The sequence below is a fragment of the Corvus brachyrhynchos genome, unplaced genomic scaffold, assembly GCF_000691975.1.
Source record: "Corvus brachyrhynchos isolate BGI_N302 unplaced genomic scaffold, ASM69197v1 scaffold331, whole genome shotgun sequence".
Taxonomy (NCBI): Eukaryota; Metazoa; Chordata; class Aves; order Passeriformes; family Corvidae; genus Corvus; species Corvus brachyrhynchos.
This window is the reverse complement of record NW_008237229.1, coordinates 834,025-849,092: the sequence shown is the minus strand read 5'-3', so window position 1 is coordinate 849,092 and position 15,068 is coordinate 834,025. Positions and strand designations below refer to the sequence as shown.

At 41.5% G+C, this 15,068-nt stretch overlaps 1 long non-coding RNA gene across 2 annotated transcripts in view; it reads right to left on the bottom strand.

The window, feature by feature from the left end:
- Nucleotides 1–2,182: 2,182 nt before the first annotated feature.
- LOC108445483 overlaps nucleotides 2,183–15,068 on the bottom strand; it is a 40,104-nt gene continuing 27,218 nt past the window's right edge. Inside the window, exons 3-5 of one of the 2 annotated variants that reach the window (XR_001860359.1) lie at nucleotides 9,636–13,677; nucleotides 3,915–3,958; nucleotides 2,183–3,117 (exon numbers count right to left, since the gene is read on the bottom strand). This is a non-coding gene — a long non-coding RNA (uncharacterized LOC108445483). Of the gene's footprint in view, nucleotides 3,959–9,635; nucleotides 13,678–15,068 lie in introns of both variants that reach the window. The other variant, XR_001860358.1, reaches the window with a different exon arrangement.

Below are 15,068 nucleotides of genomic sequence, written 5' to 3'. Positions count from 1 at the left end.
AATGTATTGCTGGGGAAAACAGTAAAAATGTGCCTGCTGTCAAACAGACTTCACGTGAAATTCTTATCTTTTCACAAGACAAGATGTCACCCAGATGACATTTGTAGGTCTCATTCTGTTCTCAGTCACAATGGCTAAATCAGTTTGTATGAGTCTCCCAAATCTGGAGTAGCTTCTAGTGACAGATACACTTTATGACAGGATAAGACTTATAAGATCACAATTGTGCTCACATGCCAATTTTGCACAGGAATAAATATGCAGTCCTCTGCAAGTAGGTCACATTTCAGCAGTTATTTCAGATTTACTTCACTGTTACCAAGATCAGAATCAGTGACTGCTTGGGATGAAAAGTTAAGGTGACACTGAAGCAATTTCATTTGTAATTCATGTGGGAAAAGCTAAAATAAATAACATGAAAGGCCCCCACATTATTAGCTAGTGTGTTTGAAAGAATCCTGCCGTCACGTTTTATCTTTTCTTAACTGCAAGCCAGAACATTTAAGATTTAATTATTGGGGGGGGGGGGGGGGAGGAGAGGGGGGAAAAGTGTCTTTTGAAGAAAGTTCCACAGGTTTCCAAACACTTCAACATTTCATCATGGCAATCAGCCAGATGCCAAACAAAATGTGGCTTTCCACCAGAGATCTGACAGGTGGCCTTTCCAAAGTTTACACGCTGAAGTGAGAGCTGATGTTCTGCTGCTTATTTTTCTGCCTTTTAAGTTATTCCTTTATTGAAGCCAGACTGTAGACATCTTTCCATGTAACAAAAGATAAGATCTTTCCCTGAATATTTGGGGATTTTAATATGCCTTTCTATTACCCATATCTACTCAGGGGATTATTATTCACACGTTCAAATGAAGAAATGTTGGGCTGGCAAGGAGGAAAAACACATATGTATGCAGGCAAAAGATAAGCTATTTGAAGCTTCACTGATAAGACAGAGCCAGATACTACTGAGGTACAACACAGGGAAAAATCCCAGCTTTCCCTCGAGGTGTTTCCCCTGTCTCTGGCTGTGGAGAAGGCTGGCACCCAGCCTCACTCATCCCCTGGCTTATTTTCTAGAGCATCTCCACTCAGCTCCTTCTGCCTGGGGCTCTCCACCTGCCACTGCCTTCAGGGAGAAATAAATGCAGTCTGTGGCTGTGCTGCACTTCCCTTTATCACGTCTTTCTCTCTGTTGTCTCAGGGTTTTCAAATGTCTCCTCAAAATTTTGAATGCTCCTGAAAATCCCCTGAAAATCCTGATGAAATATCAGGGGAGATAAAGTGCATGGTAAAAATGGAAGCATGATAGCTCTAGATTGTTCATCTCACTTTCCTTGCTTCCTTCAGGTATGGTGTCCCTCAAAGTAAGGTCCAGGTGAAGAGGTAAGAGAAAATAAAGATTCTTCTGTAGAAACAAATTTCTTGAAGAAACAACAACCACAACTGATCCCATGGAATTGCTCATGACTGATAGCAAGGTTAATGAGGCTCATGTCAGACTCAGTTTAACTCAGTTCTGGGACCAGATTCTCATAGTTTAAAGGAGAAAACTTGGGGTGTGCCCTTGCCCTCATTCATATCCCATTTGACCGTCATGAAGCCAGAGGAGAGGTGTGTATAAGAAAATTAAGTATGTAACCAAAATTATTACGATTTAAGAGGGAGATTCTGGCAAAGAAAGGCCTAAGTCCTAAGCAAAAGTTTAGCTTACTGTCAGCAAGCAGCAGCAGGGAATAGTTGTATTCCTGTTGTATTCATGCCTCAATATTGCACTTCACCATGGCTTTTGAGCAGTTTCTGAAATCTTCCCATGTGACTAAGATTTGGCCCATGCCATCTGTTTGTTCACTGTTCCTCAGGGAAGACAGGCACAAGCAGTGAAGTTTGTTGGATTGTATTTTTTTGAGGGGTTACTTTAAATTTTGGTTATGTATATTGATATTTATCTGTACTACAGAAGACAAGGCTGAAGAAGTCACTTTGCACTTGCAGCAGGCAGGCACTCAGTGCTAAGTCTGTGCAGGACCTCAGTTCCTGGGGGAGTTTATTCCTCTGGCTGAAAGCAGCACATGTAACCCTTAGTTTATGGAAAAGAGTCCTCTTCTGCCAAATGGGCAAGGTTGCAGCCCATAGTACTTCTCTTATATGCAAGAATGTGTGTGTGTGTGTATGATAGAAGTCTAGACATCAGACAGGAGTCCTTGAAAATTATGTCTGTGTTGGAGTTGTTTTACTATGCCAGAAAGCTGTAAAGGGACCTTTCCAATTAAACAAATAAAAATCAAAATATATGAGTAAGTATTCCAATGGAGAAATTTACTGTATGCTATGAGTATTTCGTGCAGAGACAAATCATAGAACAAAGTTCTCTGTCATTTGTACAGGGGAAATGAAAATATGGTACAATTGTGCTGAATTGTCCATCCTCGGTCATAATCCTCGTGTTTTGACCAGTCCTTCTCATCCAGCCCATTGTTTTCCAAAAATCAGAGGAGGGTACCAATTAATCTATCTGCAGATTTAAGAAAGCAGAAGTACACTCCAGCATCACAGTTTTGTTTAAGATCTCAGTTTCCATCCACTCATGACAATAGCAAAACAACCATGGGTTTAAGTCATGCAGTTCAAGCACATTGCAAAATAAGCATAAAATTATTTACAATTGTTAGCAACATTCCCCGATACTTAGAGCAGGCAGAGAAATGCTTGAACTCCTCTGTGAGTAGTAAATAAGCCAATATGGTCTTGTCATCTCTCCTCCCACTCCACACCCTTAGGAACACACAAAAAAAAAAAAAAGGGAGAGAGAGAGAAAGAGAGAAGAAATATAATAAAAGTAACTCAACAAAGCGGGCAATTCCTTAGGAATTTTGTTGTATTCAAAATGCCTTTGAAATTATCCAGCAACTAAACCACAGGCTCCCTCATCCTTTTGGTCGCACAAAACAACAACATAGAGTCTTCTGTGCTCAGATGTAGTAATTACAGACAACATGCACAAAGAAAAGCAAATAGAACAATTTCAATTGCCAGAGCCAAACATGCAATTGTGCATCTATAAAGGTAACTACAAACCAAAAGATCAGTCATGGTTCTGGTTTCTTCAAATTACTGTTTTGCCCTGAAGGAAAACAATTATCACATAAGTAATCCTAATAATTTTAGCATTTGTTTTGCATATCAGCATCAAATCTGAATGAATACTTTTGTTTTTTTAAAGTATGTATTCTGAGACAAACATTGTGTCTCTGACTAACTTCTAATTCAGGAAAGCCTTGGTCCAAAAAGTCACTGGTGGCAATGGAAACACTCCATAGAGCTTTCCACTGCTGATTCAGATATTTTTTTACTCTTCTTATCTACTTTTAAGTCACTAGTCTCTCTTGCCAAAAGCCTTTGTAAATGTAAGGAGCACAAAGCTGAGAGACTCCAGAGACAAGTAAATATCAAAAGTTGACATACTGTATTGTTGCTTTTCAGCTTTACTGTTGATACATAGGAAATTTCTTTACTTGTTGGTATTTGTGGTTAAGGACCTGCTCAATAGTTTTGTATACAGGAATCAAATACCCTGAGTACCTCCAGAATCCTTGACCCAAATCATTGGAGAATGGCATCTAGCTACCACCTTTCACTGCAGGTTGACCCTGCAGAAGATCCCTGTTTTTGTAGAGAAAAACACATGCCCTAATGCTAAGTATTTGAGCAAAATTACCTCAAAGAAAACCAACCTACTGCCATCTACAAACCTTGATGAAGAATCTCATTGAAGAAATTAAAAACACTAATGAAATGCCTTTGCATCAATATGATAATTGGAGTATGTTCAGCCCTTGGAAGCGTTCACCATACATTCCACACCTCTCTAAATCTATCACGTTTTGTGCAGGGGAGAAAGAACCGCAAATGAAAGCAGACCTGGCTTCTTTCAGGAGCATTGCCTCGCAGGTATCAGATCACAGCTGAAAAACCAGAAACAAAAATTAGTGTTATAATATCAGTGGGAGTGATCTTGATGAAACCTTGAAAGGTGGCCTCATTTCAGGGGCAATGAGGGGAGATCAGGTCAGACTTTTCTGCTTTTTTCCCTATGGACAAGCAAATCTCCGTAGTGAACCCAGCTCACGCAGTCTGTCAAGGGTAAGCTGTTGAGCCAATGAAGGAGCAGGCCAGGCTCATGCTTGATGCCTCATTTGGGCCCCGATCAGCATCCACATGTAGATCTAAGCCAAGGGAACCAAAGCCAGCAGGGATATTTTGGCACCTTTTCCTGGCGGCCACAGTGATCTTGCATATATATTATGTATTTTCTTTTTTTCATACTTGACATATTTAGTCAGCTTTGTTGGCTGATGTCTCATTTTTTGGCTTGTTTCACTATGGCTTGGCTGTACCTTTGATCACTTGGCTTGCCCAAGTCTAGTATCACTAGGTTGTAAAGCTGCTGCAGTTTCTTAATTGGACAGTTATGGACTGGAATCCATTTATGAACGTTTTGGGTTAGCATTTCATGCCACATATTAACTATTTTTTTCATTCATTTGTTCATTCATCCATTCATTCATTCAGCTTGCTGAATACAGAGCAGGAGCATATACATAAATTTGGGAAGAAGGCTGAGGAGGAAGCCTGTAATCAATAAAGGTCATGAACCCTCCTCAGAACAACAGTGCCATTAGCAGCTCAGCACAGGATTTTTAAGGTGTTCTGTGACACACATTATTATCTCACTTTATGATATATGTTTTCCTTTCCTCTATCATTATTAAGCTCTCTTTCCAAAGGACACACTCATACTGTCTTTCCATACCTTAGCTGTAGGCAACAGCTTCACCTGAGAGAAAGCTCTCAACAGGTCAAGCAATGCAAAGGACTTTGCATAGCATCTGCATATCACCCTGTCTCTAGCAAAGAGAAGCTACCAAGTACTGCTGCACCCCTCAGCCCCCTAGTTCCCACCACCGTGCTCAGAAGTCTAATTGACACAGTAGTGCTCAGAGTACCTGAGAAGGACAGCATGCAGTCACAGAGGCAGGCACAGGTCCTGGCCTGGGGAACATGCAGACTAGAAAGGATCACTTCTTATTTCTACCTCCTTCCTTTCTCCTTTCTCAAAGCCCTTCTGTTTGACCCTCCTATTTCTGCCTTCATATTCCCCTTTCCCATGCCAGTCTTCCAGCTCTGCTTTCTTCAGCTGTGCTTCCTCTCTTCTCCTTGGTCATTTCCACCTCCCTCCCTCCCTGGCCCTATTCCCCTTGCACAGATGGAGGAAGGGAAAGGAGGAGTGTGAAGGCACCTGTGAAGATTTTCAAGCCACAACATCGGGCTGCTTGCCAGCTCACAAGAGGCGCTCCTTGTGCTCATCAGCAAAGTCACATGCAATGCAATGGGGCACAACAGGTCAAGTAAAAAGAGGAGTCCTCTTCTCACTAAGAATCACGTGAATGTATTGCAAAAATGTTTGAAAGGACCAGTGCTTTCTCCTGCTCTGTTGTGTGGTGAAATATTTCTTGTTCAAAAAAGTGCAGGAGCAGCACAAGTGTGAATGCCTCCTCCCTCACTGCCCCCAAAGTGTTTCAAAGCCTCTTCAGGACTGTTGTCGTGCTAGCAAATGTAAGCACACGCCATGGGCACATTCCACAGGCCAGGCTGCCTCTCACAATTTCCTCCATGTGGATTTGGGGACTGAGCAGAGGTTATTTTAACTTGACACTGTTGTTTCACAATTCCTGAGGCAGATGCAGGGAGTAGCTGGCGCGTGAGGAGTCACCAGCAAAGCCCTGGCTGCTGCTAAGTCACTGAGTCAGGGAGGGCTTTCTGCAGCAGCAAACAGGCTGTGGGGCATTGCAGGAGTAGTCTCTGTCCCAGGAAAAGGACTGCATGGCTTTTTCTTTCAACAGCAAGTGAGATGTGGTCACAGGCAGAATAAAACCAAGAGAAAAAGCTTGACAAATAGCCTAGTGGCTCATGGGAGAGCTGATTATAGAGAAGCTGCTGTTCTGTCTCATGTAATTGGGCAGACCCACCATAAGAGAATTCCCACTGCCTTTCTTCCACTGGGACTAGGGCTTGATCCTGCTTACCCTGGAGAAACAGCAGGCAATTTGTAGCAGAAACTCCTCAGCTCTGCTCCCACAGCAGTATGTCTTTGCTCTAGCCTCAATTCAAGACCCAGCAGGAAAAGCCACTCTGTAACTCACGGTGGGCAAATGTTTTCATTATCCGGGCCAGATGCTGGTTTAGAATATGGGCAGAATTACATGAAGACATCCTTTTCTTCTCTAGGAGTTTGACGGTGGTTTAACACACATGGGCACACCAGAAGACATTTAATATGTGCAGGGTTTAGCAGGAACAAGTTGTCTTCCACTCCCTGCTTGGGGTCACCCTGCATCATCCCACAGTCTGCACTCACCCAGATCTTAACTGTTTTACAGGCACTTCCCATATTCAGTGTATGATTGCAAAGGAGCTTTCCCCTTCATTCTTACACAGCTCCTCTTGAGGTAAACCAGTAGCAAAATTAGAAGAGGGAGCTTAAGGGCACATTTTCATTTGTGCCACAGCCAAGGAATGAGCCCTGTTCTAACAAGCAAGCACACAAGAGGAGGCACTGTGTTCCTGTGCCTTTTCTTCTTTGCACTCTGCAACTCAGTAGAGATTTGAAGGTGGGAATAGGACTGCAAGGTGTAAGATTATTTGCAAATGGAATATGATCATATCCCTGGTTCCTGTGTTAATATGTAATGTTATTTCTTCAAGATGTGTGGTCATAACTGGGAGTTATTGAGGGGAGCTCAGGGCTTAGAAGATTAAATTTGGATTTGCAGCCTTTTATTTTTGGAACATTTTTTTAAAAAATGACTCTTCCATTCTGCCAGCAGCCTTTTTGCCTACTGTGCTGATCAAAGCCCTTGGCTGTGCCATAATCAGAATGACAATAACAGATCTGTTTGAAACCATCCAAGTGTCGTCTTGTACAGAACAGCAGTGTTGAAAGATGTTTGTGTAAGGATGAAATAACTGACTAAGAATGGTTACATTACTCTTCAACCACAGGTTGCATTTGTTGCTTTGCATGCAAAAACTCTGCCCAGAAAAAGAGGTATTGGGCCAACTGTGCCTCCACTCAAAAGCTGTCAACTGGAAAAACATAGCAGTTCATGTTTAAGACCACCAGCATTTTTCTGATGGTTGCTGAGCTCAGATGATCAGTGTAATGGAAGGAGAAGGACTATCCAGATCAGTTATTATATTAAATTATATAATGATTTTGTGTATCTCTCTCTGGCAATATCAGGACAGGGAAAGTGGCCTCAGAAAAATAACGATTTTTAGTATGGAACATTAAAAACACCTTCTCAAGTATATTTGGGGGAATAAATCCTGTAAAAGAAACTGATAGAATTCTGCAAGAAGGCTTGGCATGTAAAAGAGGGCAGCAAAAAAGCAGCGCTATATTTGAAATTAATTTTGATGGATTTTTACTATCATATGAACAAATATGGGAAAATTCTGGCCTCAGGAGGGAATAACATGGAGGAAACTGCCTACCTTATTTTAAGGTAACAACAGCTATTAATTTTAAGTAGCACAGATGTCCTTCACAGCTGTGAACTTAACACATGAGAGTACAGTGAATGAATGTTCTCTCAGACTCGACTTACCCCCAGCACTTCTTATAGCAATTCAAGTTACTAAAAAAATAAACCCATTTACTGTCCCTTCCAGAGCATAAAAGAATTGAGCATTGTTTAATAATACTGAGCAGACCAACAGCAAAATTTCACAACACAGAGAACCAACACCGTCAGGATAAAATACTGTGGCTTTTTAAAATATCATTACATTCCCACAAGCTACACAAGACTCTTTCCAGGGTGCTGGTCACTGGCAAGGCTATAATGAAAAAGATGAATAGAGCCTATAGTTTGGATGTCCTTTGAGCTCAAGAATTATACGAAATGGGAATGCAGAAGGAAAAAACTGACACAGAGCTTCCACAAAACATGAGTTCATTCTAGGGAAGATCATACTCTGCCTGAACGTCCTCTCTTATTGCTTACAGCTATACAGCCCACTAGCAAAATGGGTAGTGTTGGCAGTGGTAATAATTAACCAGCTGATTCATGGACACTTAAGTGATCAAAAATGGGCCTAAATCAGCCAGCTGGCTCAACTTGGCAGTGGAAATTGCATCAGTGGAAAGATCTATATGCTGCCCTGTTGTGGTTTAACCCCAGCTATCAACTAAGTGCTATGCAGCTGCTGGCTCACACACACCCACCTCCCAGTGGGGAGTAGGATTGGAAAAAAAAGTAAAACTTGTGGGTTGAGGTAAGAATGGTTTAATAATTCAAACAAAATGAAATATACTAATAACACTAGTGATAATAGTAAGAACAATAATAGCTGTAATGAAAAAGAGAGAGTGAGAGAGGATAAAACCCAAGAAAGACAAATGATGCACAATACAGTTGCTCACTACCCACTTATCAATACCAGTCTATCCCCAAGCAGTGATTGGTGGCTCCCTGCCAAATCCCCCCAGTTTATAGACTGAGCATGACATTCTCTGGTATGGAATATCTCTTTGGCTAGTTGAGGTCAGCTGTTTCGGTGATGCTATCCCCTAAATTCCCATGGTCCTGCTCACTGGCAGAGCACAAAACACTGGAAAGTCCTTGATTTAGAGTAAGTACTACTTAGCAACCTCTAAAACATCTGTGTGTTATCAACATTATTCTCATGCTAAATCAAAAACACAGCCCTGTACCAAGTGCTAAGAAGAAAATTAACTCTAGCACAGCCAAGCCCAGGACATTTATGACAGATTATCAAGAAGTGGAGGTATTTTGACCATGTTAGTCTAACTGTGGTATGTATCACAGGATATTAGAAATGCCACTTTACTAACAGCCTTTAATTAAGTTTGGTTTTCATAGTATTCATGTAGTTATCATGTAGCCTCCTCACAGAAGGCTGACATACACCCAATTATACCTGGGGGATGTGGTCAAAGATCCATGGGTTCCAGTGGTTCTGAGATCAGGAGTTGAGTGTTCAAGTTGCAGAAAACACAAAATTAAACAGTTTCCAGGAAAACTCCCCCATAAGACACAAGAAGATCCCAACAAAATGGTACCAGTGTCACTGAAATGTAAATGCTGGTGTGTTACTGAGTTCCACTCCTATGAAGCTACAGGCCTTGAAACCAACAACCTCCTCTTAAAAGTCCCCATTTTCAAAACAGGCTTAATGTAGAAGATTATTCAAGATAACTGGATATAGCTAATCAGAGCTGCACAGCTTTCCTATTGTAAAAATTTTTCATTTTATGCCAAATGACAAGAGCAAGCACATACATTGTTGGCAATGTTCCTGCAAATGTAGTCTTTTTCATTATAGCTCTGCCATTGCCAAAGTAAGAGCTAAATATATTAACAGCTTAGTTCACAGCTATTCTGAAATAACCAAAGCAAGATAAATTGCTAAAGCATTTAATTTTTTTTGTTTGTTTGTGACATAAAGTATTCAGAGTTTATATACACAGGAGGACAAAAGCGGAATAAGCTGGATCAGACAACATATAGGTATTACTTGTAACATATGAAATTTAAATGAGATAAAGTTACTCACCTTTTCTTGGAACAAGGAAGGTTTGAAATGTAAGAACATCCTAGAACAAAGACCAACGCTCCTAGTGAGAAATGAGCTTTTTGGGAAAACACATCACCCAGCTCAAAACCAACATTTGATATTCAGTTCAGCCTACCCTGATTTCAGCATGAGACTGAACTATCTGCTAGCTCTTTCCATGGCTCCCTCCAACTCACGATTGAGGAACAGAGGTTCATTTAGTCTTGTTAGCTCTAGCCCTGCCATTATGTCAGCTCCTCCTGTTTTCTGGATTAATGGCAGCCTCCAGTTATTACCCAGTGGCCTCAGTCCAAGGCTGGACTTTCCAGAGGCTGAAGCATAAAAGAGCAGAAGTCTGATGCTGGTGATGAGCCAGAACACTTGGTTTCCAAATCAAGATAAAAACTGCAATCATACTCTTTTTTTCCTCCTGTGTGAAGGGTCCTGGTTTTTTGATCTGTCCAGTGTAGATCTCATCAGTAAAGGCCTTTTACACACACGTGTTTTCATATACCGCTGCCATTGTCCTTTGTTCCAGAGCTAAGTGTTGGCAGAATAAGCACAGTCATCATAAAATGTATTATTATGTGCAGACACACTATTGAATAAAATCAGTCTTGATCAGAACAGAACTGTCTGAACACAGCTCGGTGCTCTTTCATTCTGGGATTAATTAAGACTGAGGAAAACACTGCTGAATCCTCTTCTGGAAGACCAAATCCAAGCACTTTTTGAAGCACATCATGAACATTTGCTCCTACATGTTATTTCTGTGTTTCTTAGCAGAAACTCATTAGCAATTCAGTAGTGAATGGATTACTCATTAGCTGGTAGCAATATGGAGCTGAAAACTGCTAAGAGTGCCAAAGGAGGCTTTTATCTGTATTGTGCATGCCAGATAAAGGACAAAAGCAAAAATGATAGCAAAGGCTTGAAAGTCTTGACCTAAGCATTGTTCTTTCAGTCAAAATAATTTTTGTGAAAAATCTCAAAAATACTTGGGGCCAGCTCTTACAGAGAATGAATGAATGTCTAAGGTTTGCATGCAGAAAGGGCAGGTCCACAAGTAAACAGCAGAAAGAGTTCCCCAGGCTTGGCACCACAGCAAGAACATGTGCAGATCAGATACTCCTATTGCTAGAAGTCCTTCACGTGTGCTCCACTGCAATAATTACATGAGATATTGTATGTGCATTTACATCTTTTTATAAAGAAAAATCCAACAGACTGATGACAGCTGCCCACAGGGGATGCATCAGTAGTGGAGGAGGTCACATTCATTCCATTTTCAGACACTATTAGAAGAAAAATTTCTAAGTGTTTAGTCAGTGTCCTGATACAATATATTTGTAAAACATTATAAAAACTCATGTGGCCATATTTCACTGAAAAGAGATTAGATACTCTTCACTGAACTTTTTAGTATTTGGTTCAAAAGAGAGTACCTGACCTAGTTAAATAGCCCTAAATCTGTCTAGATACTTATATGAGCCATTTTTTTCAACTTAAAGCCCCTTAGTTCAAAATCTTATCACAGATAAAAATTTAAAATTGAGTGACCATATCTACATTGTTTTCACTATCAGTGCACACAGTATCTTGAAATCCGTTGGGATGGATTTGTGTGCATCTTTTAAATAAAAAATTTCAGCAAATGCAATATTCTTTCTAAGATCTTAAGATGGGCAAAAGATGAATAAATGCTGATCCAGCTAAACTTCAGCTAAACAGTTTCCTCTGGCCTTCTGGGATTGCTTATTTTTGTCATCTAGGAAGTCAGAATGTACCTTGAGAGTGTTGGGGGGGGCGAGTTATGCAGAGAAGCACAAGGCGAGAGGTCGGGATTCAATTCCCATCTCAAGAAAAAACTCTCTGGTTTTGTGTAATCTTACTTGACACAAAACTGGAGGAGACCTCTTGAGCCATGGAGTCCAGACCAAAGAATCCATAGCAAAAAGCACGATATATACGTGCATGCCTGGTATAGCTGCTGTACAGTGAGGGTCATATGATGGGACGAGACTTGAACCACTGCATCAGAGAGGACCTGCTGCTGCACATCATGCATGATCACTTTGGCTTCAGGAGATGAGTCTCAGCCATGATGTCATTTGTCAGTGCTTTGTGTGAATATGCTGAGCCACAGCTCTTTGGCTGCCCTTCATCAGACAAAGTTCCTCAGCTGGTGAGTAGGAAAACGTCATAGAAAGAAACCCTGAGCAATAGTTTCACTTAAGGTAGCAGTTGCTTCCCTTTTTTTTACCTCTGAGCTCCACCTACCCACAGTGTAATTTCAAGGATTTCTGGGTTAAAAGCTCAGGCAATTATGACTGCTTGGTAGAGAGGCCTTTGCTCTTCATCAGAAGGTGAATGCCCAAGAGCTCCTTCTTCAGGAGAGAATTTTTTTCCCATTCACAGCAAGCAAGCAGATGTTGACTGATCTTTACCCTGGCAGCTGGTACGTGGAGCAGACTCCTCCCAGAAGCAGGAGTAGGTGGGGGCAGCCAGACCCCAGCCATGTAGCTGGGCTATGGTTTGCAGTCACTGGACAGACTTGCAGTGAAACTTCTTTGGTGAAACATAGCAAAAAGACCATACATAAACCTGTCTGGCTCCAAGGAACAGCACAGCTGACTTTGCACCAGTCCACAGTCCTTTTAATCTAGATGAGAGTGCTGCCCTAGCATGACCTACAAGCTGAAGAATTAGTTAATTTTCCCCTCTGATTAATAGCTCATGTAAAATTAGTAGGAAGGAAAAAAAGATGTGCTGGTTAACCACCACATCTTTCTTGGCGGGAGGATGTAAATGTTGAAGGCAGAGATAATATTACCTCCCCTGGGCATTAGATGCTTGGTGGTTTGGAGCACATGCCTTTAATAATCAACATCAGTATCTCTTTCATGTCACTGAACAGAAAATAGGGCCTCTTCAAAGAGACTAACTCAGAAAAGAAACTGTTAAACAGGCCTGACTGGGTTGAGCAATGCTGGAAATTAAGTACCCTGGAGGGGCAGGATTAGAAGTGAGGTCAGCACTCTCAGACAGGGCAAGGGAGTGCATTAATAGCCCTCTGTACTGCCTCTGAAGTTCAGATGGTTGTCACTGAATATCCACGAAGCCCTCTCATTCTCCCCCTCCATATGCTGCACTGTTAATTAGCATTCTGCCTTCTTGTCGTAAAATACATGAATTAGCTGGTGGCCAGGAGCTTACTGGCCTAAGCTTTTGAACTGCTATGGAGTTTCAATTACACAGCCTCACTGAGAATTATTTATTTTTTTTAATCCTGACTTTTTCATAATGTTAATCCACTAGTAGATACTTGTCCTTTATCTAAGACACCAAGGCATTCAGCAAATGCACATGAAAGAATGAGGCTTTGTTCCTTTGCCATCCGGACTCCTGTTTCATGTGCTTCAAATAAAGGAATTATTCCTTTCTAATGACTCAGAGTTTTCTTTGCCTTAACCCTTCTAGAGAGAAATTACTAGCTGTACACTGATGACAAAATTTCTCTCCTGGACGGTAACTAATACAAAATTAACCTTTCTGCAGAAGCACCTTTAGAAAAGCACATCTGTTTTTAGCCTGGGAATTTCAAAGGTTCTTAATAAAACTTAATAAAAATAAAAATAAAAAACTTAATAAAATTCAGTAGCAATGTGCTTGGCTATTGAAGGTGCCTTGCAATGTTCTATTCTTCTGGACTGTCAGAGCAGCTCAAGAAGTGCTGCAGAGCAAGAGCAGGGAGTCAGGGCTGTGCTTACAAGGTATCTCTGCAGTATAACTGAGAGGCATGGCCAGGTCTCCTAGTGAGGTTTGTCTGTCCCTCCATCTCTGGGCCATTTGGAAACACAAAGCCCTTGGAGCCACATGCAGAGAATAACGCACCCTGACAGCATAGCCTGTGTCAGGGCACGCTGGCTGGCCTGGGCAGGGAGCAATGCTGATACATTTACGCTGCTTGCTGACCCACAGCTCCGAGTCAGGAAACCAGGGGATCTTGGCAAGATACTTCATTGTAAAAATTCAAAGATACCTGTTGATGAAAACAAAAGGAAACAAGAGGTTTTGTTTAGGTGACTTAAGGTACAGTCTTTCTTTGAGTCCAGACTCTTTTGTCATAACCATTTTCATGTATGGTTTTTTCTAACAAGGGGTTAGTTTCTGTCCAGTGTAAACATGTATAAACCAATTAATTACTGCCTGCTCTGGCCAGGAAACATTGTCAAGCACTTTGCTAGAAGGCTGGGTATTTAAGCACAGATAAAGCTGGTAGAGTTTGGATTCCAGAGTCAGTAGCATCTGAAAGAGTTTGTCATTGTCTGCAGAGGTCTGGGCATATACTTTTTGAACTGAATGCCAGCAATTTGCTCACTTCTCAAGCTGATAAAGAAAAATGGAAACACTTGAGAGCAAATCTTCCACCATCCACTGTTCAGTGCTTAAATTGCTCTGTCTTAAATTTCTTTGCACATTCTCTCCCCGATTTACTCAAACGTATCATTTCTTTCCATTTTCACTTCTTTCCAGGAGCAGATTTTTGCATTTTACCTCTTGGATTGCTTCAACAGCCAACCCTACAAGCTTAGCTACAGAGGACCTTGAGACCTGATGCAGATATTTTTCCAAATAACAGGGAGTTAAGCTCTTGAGTGGCTCACAAACTCAGTGTTGTTTCTATTGAACAAGAGAACAGAGCCTAGTAAGCAGGGTCCTCCCAAGGCTACACAAAAATGCCAGATGCATAACCAACTTGAAGGCTTTTCCTCTATGCACAGCCAGCAGGAGTGCCAAGGGGAACAGGAGAGATTAAAACTTAATCTCATACAGCAGACTGCAGCACTGCCTCCCCACCGCTTCTGCTGCAGCTTTGGGATTTAAGTTACATTTGGGAGGGGTCTGGCTGGTGAGCCAGCATACCCCAAACACATTCAGGCCTGCGCCTTAATCAGCTCCACCCAAGATGTGCAGGAGGTGTTACTGGCACCCTAGTACAGCAGCAATCTCTGTAGAAGACCAGCGAACCAGGAAATAAGAGACAACATTTGTGTCAGGATTCCTCTCTCCCAGCTCAAAGATCACTGCACTGGCCATGTTCACCATTTAAACTAATCCCTGCTTCATTGTGCAGATGCAGATCTTCAAAGGGATCTTCTCTCCAAAACCATCCGCAAGAATTTAAAGCAATTCAATTTCACAGTATCTTTTTGAGGAAAGTACTGCTGAGTGTGGAGGTTTGGGGGTTTTTAAGTAAAAGACACTGAGGTATGATGAAATTAGGAGTCTCAGAAAGCCAGAGTGGAATTAGAAACAGATCAATCCCAAATTTCCAGTGTGTGCCATCACATATTTCTTCGTGATGCAGTTCAGGTGATCCAACAGGCAAGCCTTGGATGCTATTCTAAATTGCTGAATGTAGATGAAGTT